The following is a 17,009-nucleotide window of genomic DNA, read 5'->3' as shown; positions in this document are numbered from 1 at the left end:
TGGTGAAGTTTGTAAGTTTTGTCAATTTGGGCAATTTTGTCATTTTGTCGGTTTTGTCAATTTTGTTAATCTTGTCAATTTTGTCAATCTCATCAATTTTGTCAACTTTTTCAGTTTTGGCGATTTTGTCAATCTTGTCAATTTTGTCAGTTTTGTTAATTTTGTCAATTTAGGTAAATTTGTTCTTGGCCAGCCTGGCCAAAATGGTTAATTCGTATTTATGCGCCTTTTCCAAAAAAAAATCCGAAATGCTTCAAACACTACTATGGAGGACTTGGTGGCGCCACTGTTTGGATTGACTCCCAAGCCGTTTTCGTCAGACACCAACCCCAACAACAAAACGCAACAATTGCACAGGTTTTTCTATGCGAACGAAAAGCTTTCATTGCGCATCGTTAGATCTGAAGAGAAAAGGGAACGAAAAGGGAATTTGCCCGAGAGCTTAAAGCTCGAGAGGATTGAGTAGCATTTGTCTAATTAGATTTGCTTCCACGGGCGAAATTCTCTCCTGTCGTTCGTGCCTAGGAAGAAGCTTCCTGAGCACGAACGGCATGTGAGAAGATGAGAGGATGTGCATACATCGTCCGCGTACCCGTGTTGTTTTCCCCTTCTCAGAGCAATCTGTTTCTGAATATAATGTTGGCCGAAGTTACTATCGCTTTCGTACCTTGCAGTGTGGGCATGACCTACTCATCAACGACTTCATTACTTTCGGGGTCGTACCCCTTGGTGAAAACCATTTAATGTTTAATAATTCGGAGCTTCAGTTCCGAAATTTTTTGGAATGGTTCGGTTTCAATCTGAACCATTAAAATGAAAAAAATACAATCATTGGCCGGGAAAATTTTAACCTGTCGTCTTCCTCCCACACGGTTTCTGTCACGATGACATTAAACCTGTGTGGGAGTGAAGCCTATCTGTTCTCCCTTCCACACATCGACAGGACCATAGTTTTAGCTAGCAAGCGCGTATGTATGACGTCACGTATAATTTGACGTCATATATACGATAATCTTGATTTTAGTGATTGCTGGTTGTGGCTAGCAAGGCCAATTGACACGTTTTTTGGAGTGATGATTTGATGATAATTACTATGAAAATTTAATTTTCAAACTATTTTGTTATTTTTTCTTTCTTTTATAGACCGAAGAAGAAAAAAAAACAAATTTTTTAAGATAAAAATCATTTTTATTGTACTGCCCAGTTTCGCAAAAACATGCAAAAAAGTTTACAACAAATCACACCAATACACACAAATACACAGACATCGTCTGAACTCGACGAGCTGATTCGATAGGTACCTATAAAGGTATATCTAAGACCCATAATTAATGATCTCCAAAATCGACCGATAACTATACCTTTCTGAAAGAAAGGCAAAAGGTTCCCAACCATGTGTTTCAAATAATTCAACTTTTGCTCTGGGTAACCTATGAAGTGAAGACAGCGAAAAATAAGTATCAATGATTCTAACATAGAGTCCAATTATCGGTAAAACATATTTTCAAATTTGGATATGTGATCATTTTTGAAATTTTGAGTTTAGCAAATGTTTTGTCGGCCTGGTGTACATGCATGGGTATACCGATCATAAAAAAACATGCCGATCAAAATCAATTAAGAACATGAATATAAAATTAAAGATTACAATATAAAAAAAATTTAAGTAGCTTAAGTAGCTTTTACAAAAATATACGCGACCTGGTATTGACCGAAGAAACAGCCATCCGGTTTTACCGTAACTGAGGCAGCAGAAACAGGATTGATCCACCTAGTCATGAATCCCCAGCATCCACTAAATCTGTGGGTCGAATTCGGTTTAACATAATCTATATATATAAAAAGCAATTATCTGTATGTTTGTTTGTTTGTTTGTTTGTTTGTTTGTCCTCTATAGACTCAGCCGTCTTAAGAGCTAGAGATCTGAAATTTGGCATGGATGCTCATTAGGACCAGGAATGATGAAAAATGTTTTTAGATTTTTGGACGACCCCTTCTGAAGGGGGTCGTCCATACAAGACAAATATTGTTTTCACGTTATTGACGTTATTTTCCGTCGAATTGTGATGAAAATTTGCACATGAGTGTTTTGAGAGACGAGCAATCGATTACAGTTATCAAATTTAGGGTCAGGGGTCGGCCAAAGGGGTCGTCCATATCAGCTGATTAATGTTTTTGCGATATTGGCTTTATTTTACATTGGATTGTGATGAAAATTTGCACATGAGTGTTTTGAGAGACGAGCAATCGATTACAGTTGTCAAATTTAGGGATAGGGGTCGGCAAAAGGGGTCGTCCATATTCACTGATTAATGTTTTTGCGATATTGGCGTTATTATACATCGGATTGTGATGAAAATTGGCACATGAGTGTTTTGAGAGACAAACAATCGATTAGAGTTATCAAATTTAGGGTCAGGCGTCGGCCAAAGGGGTCGTCCATATTCTCTGATTAATGTTTTTGCGATATTGGCGTTATTATACATCGGATTGTGATGAAAATTTGCACATGAGTGTTTTGAGAGACGAGCAATCGATTACAGTTACCAAATTTAGGGTTTGAGGTCGGCAAAAGGGGTCGTCCATATTCACTGATTAATGTTTTTGCGATATTGGCTTTATTTTACATTGGATTGTGATGAAAATTTGCACATGAGTGTTTTGAGAGACGAGCAATCGATTACAGTTATCAAATTTAGGGTTTGAGGTCGGCAAAAGGGGTCGTCCATATTCACTGATTAATGGTTTTGCGATATTGGCTTTATTTTACATTGGATTGTGATGAAAATTTGCACATGAGTGTTTTGAGAGACGAGCAATCGATTACAGTTATCAAATTTAGGGTTTGAGGTCGGCCAAAGGGGTTGTCCATATTCACTGATTAATGTTTTTGCGATATTGGCGTTATTATACATCGGATTGTGATGAAAATTTGCACATGAGTGTTTTGAGAGACGAGCAATCGATTACAGTTATCAAATTTAGGGTTTGAGGTCGGCAAAAGGGGTCGTCCATATTCACTGATTAATGGTTTTGCGATATTGGCTTTATTTTACATTGGATTGTGATGAAAATTTGCACATGAGTGTTTTGAGAGACGAGCAATCGATTACAGTTATCAAATTTAGGGTTTGAGGTCGGCCAAAGGGGTTGTCCATATTCACTGATTAATGTTTTTGCGATATTGGCGTTATTATACATCGGATTGTGATGAAAATTTGCACATGAGTGTTTTGAGAGACGAGCAATCGATTACAGTTATCAAATTTAGGGTTTGAGGTCGGCAAAAGGGGTCGTCCATATCCACTGATTAATGTTTTTGCGATATTGGCTTTATTTTACATTGGATTGTGATGAAAATTTGCACATCAGTGTTTTGAGAGACGAGCAATCGATTACAGTTATCAAATTTCGGGTCAGGCGTCGGCCAAAGGGGTCGTCCATATTCACTGATTAATGTTTTGCGATATTGGTGTTATTATACACTGGATTGTGATGAAAATTGGACATGAGTGTTTTGAAAGACGAGCAACCGATTTCAAGTTTCGAATTGCAGATCAGAAGTCGGCTGAAGGAGTCGTCCATACCCAACTTTAATGTTTTTGCGATTTTAACGTTATTCTACATTGGATTGAGATTAAAATTTCCGCATAGGGGTTTTGAGGGACGCTCTTTTGCTTTCAGGTTTCAAATCTTGACTCAGGGGTCGGCAAAAGGGGTTATTATCTGTTCAATGTTTTTACTATATTCTCTTGATTGAGCATAGAATTGTAATGAAAATTGGCATGTGGGAGTTTAACAGAAAAGATAATCGATTTCAGGTGTCAAGTTTTGAATCGTGGTCAAAAACAAGGCCGTCCATGTTAGTTGCTCACTGTTTTCGCGATATTGTCGTGATCATGCATCGGATTGAGATGAAAATGTTCAGAAGAGGGTTATAAACTATGAGCAATTGACTCCAGGTAGCATGTTCCGTGTCAAAGGTCGGCGAAAGGGGCGTCTATATTCACTGATCACTGTTTTCAAGTTCCTGACGTAATTTTACATATAATTTGAAAAGAAAAAATGGCACAAGGGAGTTTTGAGGAACGTAAAATTGGTTTCAATTATCGAATTTCGGGCCATGGGACAGAAAAAGAGGGTTTCATTAAAAGTTCAGTGTTTTGTGCAATAATTTTGTTGGAGGCAGTTAATTGATACCAATTTAAGTGTGAAGGTCAAGCAAAAGAGTCGTGCACACAAACAAATAGTACATGTTTCTGCCATAATGTCTAGATTTTGCAACCGATCGAGAAGAAAACACTCTCACATGAATTTTAATAAACAGCCAATCAACAGTTATATTTGAATTTCAAGTAATAGTAATAGTAGCGACTTTAAACACTGTTGAATTTTTTCCCCAAAATTGTCGAAAGAATGTTTTGAATTCATTTTCTAAACTCATTTTGACGTACCAATGATTTAAAGCGAAACGAAGTTCGTACGGGATCAGCTAGTATATATATATATATATATATATATATATATATATATATATATATATATATATATATATATATATATATATATATATATATATATATATATATATATATATATATATATATATATATATATATATATATATATATATATATATATATATATATATATATATATATATATATATATATATATATATATATATATATATATATATATATATATATATATATATATATATATATATATATATATATATATATATATATATATATATATATATATATATATATATATATATATAAAGCAATTTTTGTGGGTTTGTTTGTTTGTTTGTTTGTTTGTTTGTTTGTTTGTTTGTTTGTTTGTTTGTTTGTTTGTTTGTTTGTTTGTTTGTTTGTTTGTTTGTTTGTTTGTTTGTTTGTTTGTTTGTTTGTTTGTTTGTTTGTTTGTTTGTTTGTTTGTTTGTTTGGTTTTGTTTGTTTGTTTGTTTGTTTGTTTGTTTGTTTGTTTGTTTGTTTGTTTGTTTGTTTGTTTGTTTGTTTGTTTATCCTCTATAGGCTCAGCCATCTTGAGAGCAAGAAATATGAAATTTGGCATGAATGCTCATTAGGACCAGGAATGATGAAAAATGTTTTCAGATTTTAGGATGACCCCTTCTGAAGGGGGTCGTCCATACAAGGCAAATATTGTTTTCGCGATATTGACGTTATTTTTTGTCGGATTGTGATGAAAATTTGCACACGGGGGTTTTTAGAGATGGGCAATTAATTTCAGGTATTGAATTTTGGGTCAGGGGTCGGCAAAAGGGGTAGTCCATATTAATTATTCAATATTTTCGTAATATTGACGTTATTATACATCGGATTGAAATGAAAATTTGCGCTCGGATATTTATAAGGATGGGCAATCGATTACCGATATCAAATTTTGTGTAAGGGGCCAGCCAAAGGGGTCGTCCATATTGACTGTTTACTATTTTTGCGATATCGACGTTACTATACATCGGATTTAGATGAAAATTGGTACACTAGAGTTTTGAATGACGTACAATCGATTTCAGGTTTCAAATTCAGTGTAAGGGGCCGGCTAAAGGGGTCGTCCATATTTATTTTCAATATTTTTGTGATATTGACGTTATAAAACATCGGATTGAGATGAAAATTTGCACATAGGAATTATTAAGGACAAACATTTGATTCCAATTATCCAATTTTGAGTCAGGGGTCTGCCAAAGGGATCGTCCATATGAACTATTCACTGTTTTTGATGATATTGACGTTATTTTGCAATGGATTGGTTTGAAAATTCGCACACTGGAGTTTTGAGGGAAGGGCAATTGATTTCAGACATCAAAGTTGGTAAAATTAAATTTTATTAGTTTATTTTATTAGAAAGGCTAGGTAGATTCGCCTCTGTTTGTAAAAGGGGCCACTGAATGGTGTTTAATTTGTTTGCAACTTTTCTGAAATTTATACTCGGGGGTTGGAACCGTCAATTGATTTCTAATTTCCGTATTTGTATCAAACGACAAAAGAGGAAGTCTTCCATATTAACTGTTAAATTTGTTTAGCAATAATTACGTGAGTTTGTTTCACATCGAGACGAAAATTCATACGCTGGTTTTTTTTTGCCTGGTCAGTTGATTCCCGATTTCAAGTTTAGTAGCAAACGACAGAAAAAGTGATCGCCCATTTTAAGTGTTCAACATTTTTTCAATTATTATTACTTAACCTTCCCATGCCGTTCGCAAAATATCCGTTTCGAGGAAATTTGAGTTGTAGTTTGATTTCGTTCTCCTGGCTGTAAATGTTAACCGATTTTGATGATATTATATTCATTGTGTAGGTAATTTATTCTTATTACTCAAAATTTAAAAATAAAGTCGATATGTATTACCAAGATATCAGAAACTGGTTCAGAAAGTAAAAAGCCCGAAAAATCAATTTTATTTTTAAAATGCTCATCACTTTTGGCAGCTTTTTTGTATTTAAGTGTTTCATTGATGTTTGAAATCGTCAAGAATTCATCTATCCGACAGTGTATAGATATGTTGGGGTCCAATGAAAGTTTTGACCGCTATCTCAGATCTTCCGGTAGAAAAAAATCTAACTTTAAAAAAACGATATCCAATTTTTGCTTTGCTTAGCTGTATTTCATTTCCCAGTGAACCGATTTTCAAAACTCAAATTTTAATTTTTTGACGTTAATTTGATCATTATTTTCATAGAACATACTTGGTCTGTCAAAATTACAAGTTCTTCAGTATATTGGAATGATGTTAAAGAGATTTGAAATGTGCGCTTCGGGTCATATTGACCCGAACGGCATGGGAAGGTTAACAATGCATTCGGAAATGCATCTTCAAAATGCTTAGCATTTGACATGACAGCAATTAATATATTCAAAGTTGAGAGCGAAACGGAGTTCGTATGGGATCAGCTAGGAATTTATAAAAAGCCCTGATTACTAGCCCTGGAATTTCTTGTGGATTTAGAAGCATCTGGCTCATGGATTGAAACACTTCACCTATTTATCGTATTGTCGTTGATTTCGGAACATCTTGTCGAACAACAATAGATTTTTTTTACATTATTTTCTTAATTTTATATCCTTTGGTAAAGACATTCATGCCAAAAATTGAGAATTTTACTAAACAAAAAAAAACTGCAAAAACCATGATTATTAAAGAAAAAAAGTAAGGCAAACTTGTTCTGAGACAAAAATACGATTGGAATTATGAAAATGTCTTTTTTTGTAATTTAATTCACAATAAAGTTTCATGCATCATATACAGTAAGCGTTATTGTTGTTTTTATATTAATTTTTTAATATTTTTTCGAGCAACGGAACGTTTGACGATTTTAAGAGTTTTCAAGATATTTTCAAATTCGGGTTAAAATCATTAATTCAGCATCATAGTAAAAAAAAATTAATAATCTTTTGATTTCACAATAAAAAGCTTATACACATTCATATATAAAATTTAAATGATAATAAAAACACCCAATTGAGTATCAGAACTGATATTTTAATTTCCTAAATAGATTGCAAAATAATAAATGAGGTTCTGAATCAAAATTTTGTTTCATAAGCGCAAATTTCTCTCACCCTTTATTAATCATAATGAAAAAATGGTTTTGAGATTAAAAAGTTTTATTTTAAGAATTTTATAAATAATGTTGAATCAATATGATGCTATTTGAACGTGAAGAAATTATTGTATTAGCAACATACACTTAAATTCATCTCCTTAACTCAAAATTCATATATACGAATAAAACAAGGCAAATAAATTCACATTTTTGCGAGATGTAAGGCATGTGAGAACTGATTTTTACTTATATGTTATTTACATATTTTCTGAGTTCAAAATTGTAATTTTTTTTTCTATCAGGTTTTGTTTTCGGTTAACCTTTTGAAAATAGGTAAACAAATTCACGAAAATTTGAAGCATTGAGAAAATTTTATAGCTGGGTAAAAATCAAAGAAGTAGGTATTAATTTTGTTATTTTTCCCCATTACACGAATTTCGAACCAAACCGAATCTTGTATATCTTTAAATCCTAAGCCAAAAGGAATATCAGTCTTCAACATAGATAATAGATTTAAATTTTCAGTGCCAAATATTTTACTTAAAATAAAATTACTTTTGTCATGTTAGAAATTATTGTAATAAAATTTATTTATTTTTTTAAAATTGTACGTAGATTATCTGGGCCAAATCTGTATCTTTTTTCCAGGAACTTTCCACATTGGAGGATAATAAATAGATTCAAATAGATTTTTTGTTTTTCGTGCAGGTTAGATACTTCAACAGTTAACAATGATTGGCAAGAAGCGATAGATAAGATGCAAAAATCTTCCAAAATCAGTTTATAAAACATAGGCATCAAAAATGTGCCTATGTTTTCATTTCTCCCAGACATTTCCAGCAGAATTCCTGGAAAAATACTAGTAGAAAATCTATTCTGAAAATGAAAGCTTGTGTTATTCAAATCGCGATTGATTACCCATTTTCATCAAAGGATAATTTAAACTATCTGAAACTAGGCCTATTTTTTTATTTTTTTATTATATTTAAAAATTATACAAAAAGTTGATTATTTTATGTAACTATAAAAAACAAATTTGTTAGAAATTAAATTCATTTCTGAAATCATTTGTTAGAAATTAAATTCATTTCAGTTCAAATAGAATTATAAATCTTGTATAAGAGTTTAAAATTCAAGAGCTTTATACCTTAGAATCAGATTTCGATAATCTTAAAACTAAATTTATGATTAGAAATTGAAGAATCGAAAACAGAATTTAAAATAATACGAAATCTCGAAATCTATCATTCAGCAAAAAGCTTCAGAAATTGAAATTTTTTCAGAGTTTTATAATCAGTTTTGATTTCAATGCATTAAAATTACCAAACACTTTTTCTAAATGTTTAGTTTTTCAAATGCGCAGTTGCATTACAAGAATCATGAACATTTTGTTGTGAGCCTAGCGCTGATATGGAGAAGCTCTGGAAAAATATTGTGGGTAACTTCTCATTTTATTTTTACATTATCTTCTCCAAAACTTGGTCCCAGTCAAGACTCTCGTCGACAGTTCGGATTTCAGCGGCTAGGCTTCGCCGCCACGAGTTTCTGGGTCTGCCTCTTCTTCGATGTCCTTCTGGATTCCAATCTAGCGCCTCTCTGCAAATCTCGTTTACATCTTTTCGCAGCGTGTGCCCAATCCATCTCCATTTACGTTCTCGAATCTCGATTTCTAGCGCCCTTTGATGACACCGAAATGCCATTAATCATTCAATTAAATCACAATATTCAATAAAAGTAAATTTTAGTTTGTAAAGCTTAGTTCTTTTAGAAATGGGACAGTTACGAATGCGTGTATCTCAAAAACCTTTCGTTTGATCTAAATACTTTCTATGAAGGAAATAAAGGTAATCTTATCATAATTCATGAAAAAAATTTAAAAAAATTATTTATCGTTTTTTGTAAGATTAAACTCTACTTTATTCTTGGTACCTCCCTTCGGCCAGCGCACACTTTTTTCAGTCATGATAATGATCAGTTTTTCAAACTAATGCTTCGACTAATCTGTATTTTAGGTGGCTACATCCCCTTCCTTCAATTTCTGATACTTTTCGGACCAATACTTCTCTTTTAAAAGAAACTGAGGCCGCTTTAGTGGATACAGCTGTTTCGAAATTAACAAATTTGATTATTTTTGAGCCACTTTTTGAGCGTTTTTAATGGGATTTCTGCTGGCAAAATCTGGCAATAACGAAGTAAAATCATGAGGAGAACATACTTTAAGTATAATCGGTTAGTATAGATCGTAGGTTGCGAAGAGTACATAAAAGATTACTCTTTTGAAAAGAGTGAAAATCATAGTTTTCGTTTTAAAAATTGTTGTTTTTTTCACAGGAGCAGCATTTTGGCAAATCATTATATTTTATACAAAATAACCAGCAAATACATACTTTAATATACTCGGGACCTTGCCATGAGCAGACGTGGTATAGGATTCAAACGCTGGAATTTGTTTAAAATAGGGTATTCATAAGTTTTTTCGTTCATCAGAAATCATCTATCCCATAGCCTCGAGACCAGATATACAGCTTACAAGCTGTGGAACTAGCAAAAAATTTTTGTTTGAGGTTAGGTTTTAATGACTCATTAAGAGGTATCACTTTCAGCTTATCGGAGAAATTTTTTTTTTTTTTGGAAATTTCAGCGATCTATCCTTAGTTTTTCGCTTATTGAAAATTAAAAATGCTGGTATGAGACTTGACTTCCCTAATGACCCTTAGCCGAAGTTGCCGATCAAATGCTTCACTCCAATGGTTGATTTGAACTTTGTGGACATTTTTCACAGTATTTCCATACTTTTCCACCACTCACATACAGTAGTTCTTTGAATAATCAACGGTTTTGTCGGCTATCAGTTTGATAATGATGGATTTTGAATGAAATTGTGCAAAATTATTTTTTCCTTTTTCTCTTGCATCGTAAATATCTCAAAAACGCGTAAATTTTAAATTTTGAAAAAAATAGGTCGGATAGCACTTTTTACAGGCAACAAAATTCTGTCAAAATTTTGAATGTACGATTACTAGTAAACGAGCTATTAGCAAAAGAAAGTGTCCCATTTCTAAAAGAACTAAGCTTTATGACCTATTGTTGCGTATGTGTTCTGGAAACCAAATATTTTTCAAGTATTCCTTTTTGTTTCGTAATGCGAACAGGTAGCGAGATATTCAATTTAGTCTGATTCCTCAAAACCATGAATCAGAAATTGAATTTCCCCTTAAGAAACCTCCCGGGGTTTCCCACCCATGACAATGTGATGACGATAATGATTAGTACAGCAAACAATCAAAGTCAGTTTCCGCCACCACGTACTGCCTACAAAAAGCCAAAAATCAAGATGAAAAACTTCTCGTCTTCGTCGAGATGGCTTCCAGGGTTCCAAGTAAATATTTTTTTTGGCCCTGATTGTCTACCATCGCTTCCTGCCTCTTACCTCAATGGCCACTGTCTGCCTGTATTGTAAAGATTTATGCCAGCAGCCATTTTCTCGCCCATCAACCTACAATTTGAAGGCTCATTCATGCTTGAGTAAGTGTGAAAATACACCATCGTCGTTGTCGCTGTTGGATATTTCTAGGGGAGCGAGCCTGCCAATTTTCCCCGGGCAATTCTCCTGTATGGTTCGAGAAATTTGATCCGAGTGATTGAAACCCCTGGAAGTGATAATGTTACACAGCGTTCCTGAGGATCAACTTCCGGAAAAAAGGATACTCTTGAGGGCGCTTCCTAGGGTGGGGAAAGGTCTTTAATAGAGTAGACCTTTAAAATGTTAACGAACGCAAAATTCCTGCTAACCGAAAATAAAAACAGTATCGTGTTTCCTCGAAGAAGATGATTGTTGAAATTCCCAGCTCCAAAAATTCTTGTAGCCGAGAAGACTACATGAAAAATGGGTCTGCGTCGTTTTCCTTTCGAGATAGAACCAAACAAGAGTTCCTCTTCAGCCTTGATCGAGTTCGGATGTTTTTTTTTTCTCCTCGAGTCTAAAGGCTACAGTCATATAGTTTTGGTTCGGTAATAACGTGTGGCCATGAGCCCTTCTTCTGGTTGTCATCCAGATAGGACGATTCCTATTTGGATGGACCGAAATAATCTGTTCGGTCGTCTACACTACTTGTTCCTTCGAGGAACGGGTGATCAAGGTCTTCCTAAGAACCCTTTCGTGATTGGGAAGTCAATCGAACGACATGCCGGTAAGGTTGACAGTGGATATTACGATACCAAAAGTCAATGGTACGTTTTAAAAGTGCGTAGTGAAGAACAGGTTAAAAAACTTGAAAAGCTAACCAATTTAATCGATGGGACACCAATCGAAATTGGGCGGCACCCTCGTTTGAACTTTCGAAAGTTTGTGGTCCAATGCCACGAGGTCGGAGATATGACGGACGATGAACTTCTTGCAGAACTAACACCACAAAAGATAACCAAAGTTCAACGGATAACGAAAAAAACGCCGAGTGGAATCGTTGGAACACCAACGTTTATTTTGACTATAAACAACACTATCGTGCCTGAATATATCGATTTTGGTTTGCTTCGATTAAGAACCCGAACATATTATCCGTTGCCCATGCTCTGCCGAAAATGCCTGCAATATGGTCATCCCAAGGCCAAATGTACGAGTCCAATCGCATGTATTAAATGTTCCGGACAGCACGAGAGCACTACGTGTCAAAGTGATGCGTTTTGCTTAAATTGTAAAGAAAACCACAGCCCGCTTGACCGTAGCTGTATAATCTGGAAAACCGAAGTATCTTCACTCAAACTTGCCACAGATCAAAATATCTCCCTAACAGAAGCCAGGAAAAAAATCGCATCCACCACCAACCAACCAACCACGAGCTACGCAAATATTGCTAAATTGCAACAACAACAACAAAAGCCAGAGATCAAACCACACCCGAAGGCATCCAGCATCAACCCGAAAGAAGTCCAACAAAAGCAGCAACAATCCAACTTGAATTCAAAACGAAGCCACCAGAAGCCGACTTTATCAGCACCAGCTGAACAAACCAGTGCAAATGTACAAACGGATTCTCCACCGAAGAAACGGAATGATACACAGCACACTAACTGCTCTTCCTCCGATCCAGAAATGGATAATAATAGTGTTCAGAGCAATATCAGAAAACCCCCCATCTTCACTTATGTGAATCAGTGTAAATCAACCACTGTCTCTCATGATAGGAAGCCCAAACCAAACCCTTTCCCGTTCCCCATTCCAAATAAACCCAAATTTGGATTTAAAAAATAGAATTATTATAAAGACCATCGGCAAATAAAAACTTTGTATAAAGTGATATGCCTAATAAATTTAGTGTTAAATAAAAAAAAAAAAAAATAGAACCAAACAAAATACTATTATTGGCGGTCAGGTTTCAGGTTTCCACATTCCTAGCGAAGGTGGAATTGTCGACGTTGAAAAATATGGCCCAACAATATTGGCAACCGGGAATCGCAACAAGGATGTGAACGGGAAAAGCTGACTGACGATGGAGTGTTTTTTTTCGTTTTCCTTTGTCGTGGATATGACTTCTTTTATGATTGTTTCGAGTGTGGGAGATAATTTTGGTCCATTAGATAGCATTAAATTAAGACCTTCAATTTATGATTAGGACTCACTTCGAGGTGATAGCATTGAATCATTTATTATTCTTTAAAAATATGTTTTGTCAAGAAAAAAAAAGATTTGATTCTGAAGGTTTTTATCTAGTTATTTTCCAATTTTAACTTTTAAACGTCAATCAATATTGACACTCTCCATCAGCATGGTGGAGCAAACAAAAAAAACTCCTTAATGACTAGTCAAATTTAAAATTTCTCACCGTCAGCTGTCGGCACTCAACTGACCAGGGAGAAAGAAACTTCCATCTGGCTGATCCCGCCAAGTGAGCGGATCAGAAGAGCAAGTTTATAATTGCTCGAGCAGGGATGGGGTTGTGAAAAATGCCAAACTAATTTGTAAATGGGTGCCAAGAGTAAATACCGATGGAAAAACGGGGTAAATCAAGAAGAAACATTGAAAAAGTAAATAAGCATGAGAAGAAAAAAAAGCTTAGCGACTTTCAGCACTTCAGTTGCTCAAACATATCCTTCTTGCTTTGACTGAACGGAAAACAAACAAACATTTTTCGATCAAGAGAAAGCTGACAACGACGATGACGATGGCGAGGTTCATTAAGGAAAAGTTTTTATCGTATTAATCTTGCACTTACCGGCTAAAGTCATTAAGAGAAGGATGGAGATAATCGATTATTACAAAGAGCTTAGCACTCTTCCCCTGTTCGTTGTTTACGTTAATAGGTAGAAGGAAGGAATCGATAAGATTGAGACCAAACAATGAAAGTTCTATTCTTAAGAACATCGTTCGAGAAAAAAAAACTTCAAAAACAAAAAGCTTTGAATACATGCATTTAATCAAACAACAATATACAAGAAGGATACAAATGAAATAAACAATAATGAAAAAAATAGATAAAACTAAATGAACATCAAACACTTAAAAAAAACTTAAGGATAAACACAAAAAAAATGACAAAAAAGACACAAAAATGGCACAAAAATAACGCAAAAAATAACGAAAATAATAACGAAAATAACACAAAAACAAAAAAAAAAATTAAAAAATGACAAAAATGACAAAAATGACAAAAATGACAAAAATGACAAAAATGACAAAAATGACAAAAATGACAAAAATGACAAAAATGACAAAAATGACAAAAATGACAAAAATGACAAAAATGACAAAAATGACAAAAATGACAAATATTTCGAAAATGACAAGAATGACAAAAATGACAAAAATGACAAAAATGACAAAAATGACAAAAATGACAAAAATGACAAAAATGACAAAAATGACAAAAATGACAAAAATGACAAAAATGACAAAAATGACAAAAATGACAAAAATGACAAAAATGACAAAAATGACAAAAATGACAAAAATGACAAAAATGACAAAAATGACAAAAATGACAAAAATGACAAAAATGACAAAAATGACAAATATTTCGAAAATGACAAGAATGACAAAAATGACAAAAATGACAAAAATGACAAAAATGACAAAAATGACAAAAATGACAAAAATGACAAAAATGACAAAAATGACAAAAATGACAAAAATGACAAAAATGACAAAAATGACAAAAATGACAAAAATGACAAAAATGACAAAAATGACAAAAATGACAAAAATGACAAAAATGACAAAAATGACAAAAATGACAAAAATGACAAAAATGACAAAAATGACAAAAATGACAAAAATGACAAAAATGACAAAAATGACAAAAATGACAAAAATGACAAAAATGACAAAAATGACAAAAATGACAAAAATGACAAAAATGACAAAAATGACAAAAATGACAAAAATGACAAAAATGACAAAAATGACAAAAATGACAAAAATGACAAAAATGACAAAAATGACAAAAATGACAAGAATTACAAAAATGACAAAAATGACAAAAATGACAAAAATGACAAAAATGACAAAAATGACAAAAATGACAAAAATGACAAAAATGACAAAAATGACAAAAATGACAAAAATGACAAAAATGACAAAAATGACAAAAATGACAAAAATGACAAAAATGACAAAAATGACAAAAATGACAAAAATGACAAAAATGACAAAAATGACAAAAATGACAAAAATGACAAAAATGACAAAAATGACAAAAATGACAAAAATGACAAAAATGACAAAAATGACAAAAATGACAAAAATGACAAAAATGACAAAAATGACAAAAATGACAAAAATGACAAAAATGACAAAAATGACAAAAATGACAAAAATGACAAAAATGACAAAAATGACAAAAATGACAAAAATGACAAAAATGACAAAAATGACAAAAATGACAAAAATGACAAAAATGACAAAAATGACAAAAATGACAAAAATGACAAAAATGACAAAAATGACAAAAATGACAAAAATGACAAAAATGACAAAAATGACAAAAATGGCAAAAATGACAAAAATGACAAAAATGAAAAAAATGACAAAAATGACAAAAATGACAAAAATGACAAAAATGACAAAAATGACAAAAATGACAAAAATGACAAAAATGACAAAAATGACAAAAATGACAAAAATGACAAATATTTCGAAAATGACAAGAATGACAAAAATGACAAAAATGACAAAAATGACAAAAATGACAAAAATGACAAAAATGACAAAAATGACAAAAATGACAAAAATGACAAAAATGACAAAAATGACAAAAATGACAAAAATGACAAAAATGACAAAAATGACAAAAATGACAAATATTTCGAAAATGACAAGAATGACAAAAATAACAAAAATTACAAAAATTACAAAAATAACAAAAATTACAAAAATTACAAAACTTACAAAAATGACAAAATGGCAAAATGACAATAATGACAAAATGACAAAAATGACAAAAATGACAAAAATGACAAAAATGACAAAAATGACAAAAATGACAAAAATGACAAAAATGACAAAAATGACAAAAATGACAAAAATGACAAAAATGACAAAAATGACAAAAATGACAAAAATGACAAAAATGACAAAAATGACAAAAATGACAAAAATGACAAAAATGACAAAAATGACAAAAATGACAAAAATGACAAAAATGACAAAAATGACAAAAATGACAAAAATGACAAAAATGACAAAAATGACAAAAATGACAAAAATGACAAAAATGACAAAAATGACAAAAATGACAAAAATGACAAAAATGACAAAAATGACAAAAATGACAAAAATGACAAAAATGACAAAAATGACAAAAATGACAAAAATGACAAAAATGACAAAAATGACAAAAATGACAAAAATGACAAAAATGACAAAAATGACAAAAATGACAAAAATGACAAAAATGACAAAAATGACAAAAATGACAAAAATGACAAAAATGACAAAAATGACAAAAATGACAAAAATGACAAAAATGACAAGAATGACAAGAATGACAAAAATGACAAAAATGACAAAAATGACAAAAATGACAAAAATGACAAAAATGACAAAAATGACAAAAATGACAAAAATGACAAAAATGACAAAAATGACAAAAATGACAAAAATGACAAAAATGACAAAAATGACAAAAATGACAAAAATGACAAAAATGATAAAAATGACAAAAATGACAAAAATGACAAAAATGACAAAAATGACAAAAATGACAAAAATGACAAAAATGACAAAAATGACAAAAATGACAAAAATGACAAAAATGACAAAAATGACAAAAATGACAAAAATGACAAAAATGACAAAAATGACAAAAATGACAAAAATGACAAAAATGACAAAAATGACAAAAATGACAAAAATGACAAAAATGACAAAAATGACAAAAATGACAAAAATGACAAAAATGACAAAAATGACAAGAATTACAAAAATGACAAAAATGA

General features: G+C 32.3%; 1 protein-coding gene across 5 annotated transcripts in view; it reads left to right on the top strand.

The window, feature by feature from the left end:
• LOC129748421 (calcitonin gene-related peptide type 1 receptor) overlaps nucleotides 1-17,009 on the top strand; it is a 473,124-nt gene that overhangs the window by 404,836 nt on the left and 51,279 nt on the right. The window lies entirely within an intron of this gene.

Source organism: Uranotaenia lowii, chromosome 2 (assembly GCF_029784155.1).
Source record: "Uranotaenia lowii strain MFRU-FL chromosome 2, ASM2978415v1, whole genome shotgun sequence".
NCBI lineage: Eukaryota > Metazoa > Arthropoda > Insecta > Diptera > Culicidae > Uranotaenia > Uranotaenia lowii.
The sequence above is the reverse complement of the archived record's forward strand: the minus strand, read 5'-3'. Positions and strand labels throughout refer to the sequence as shown.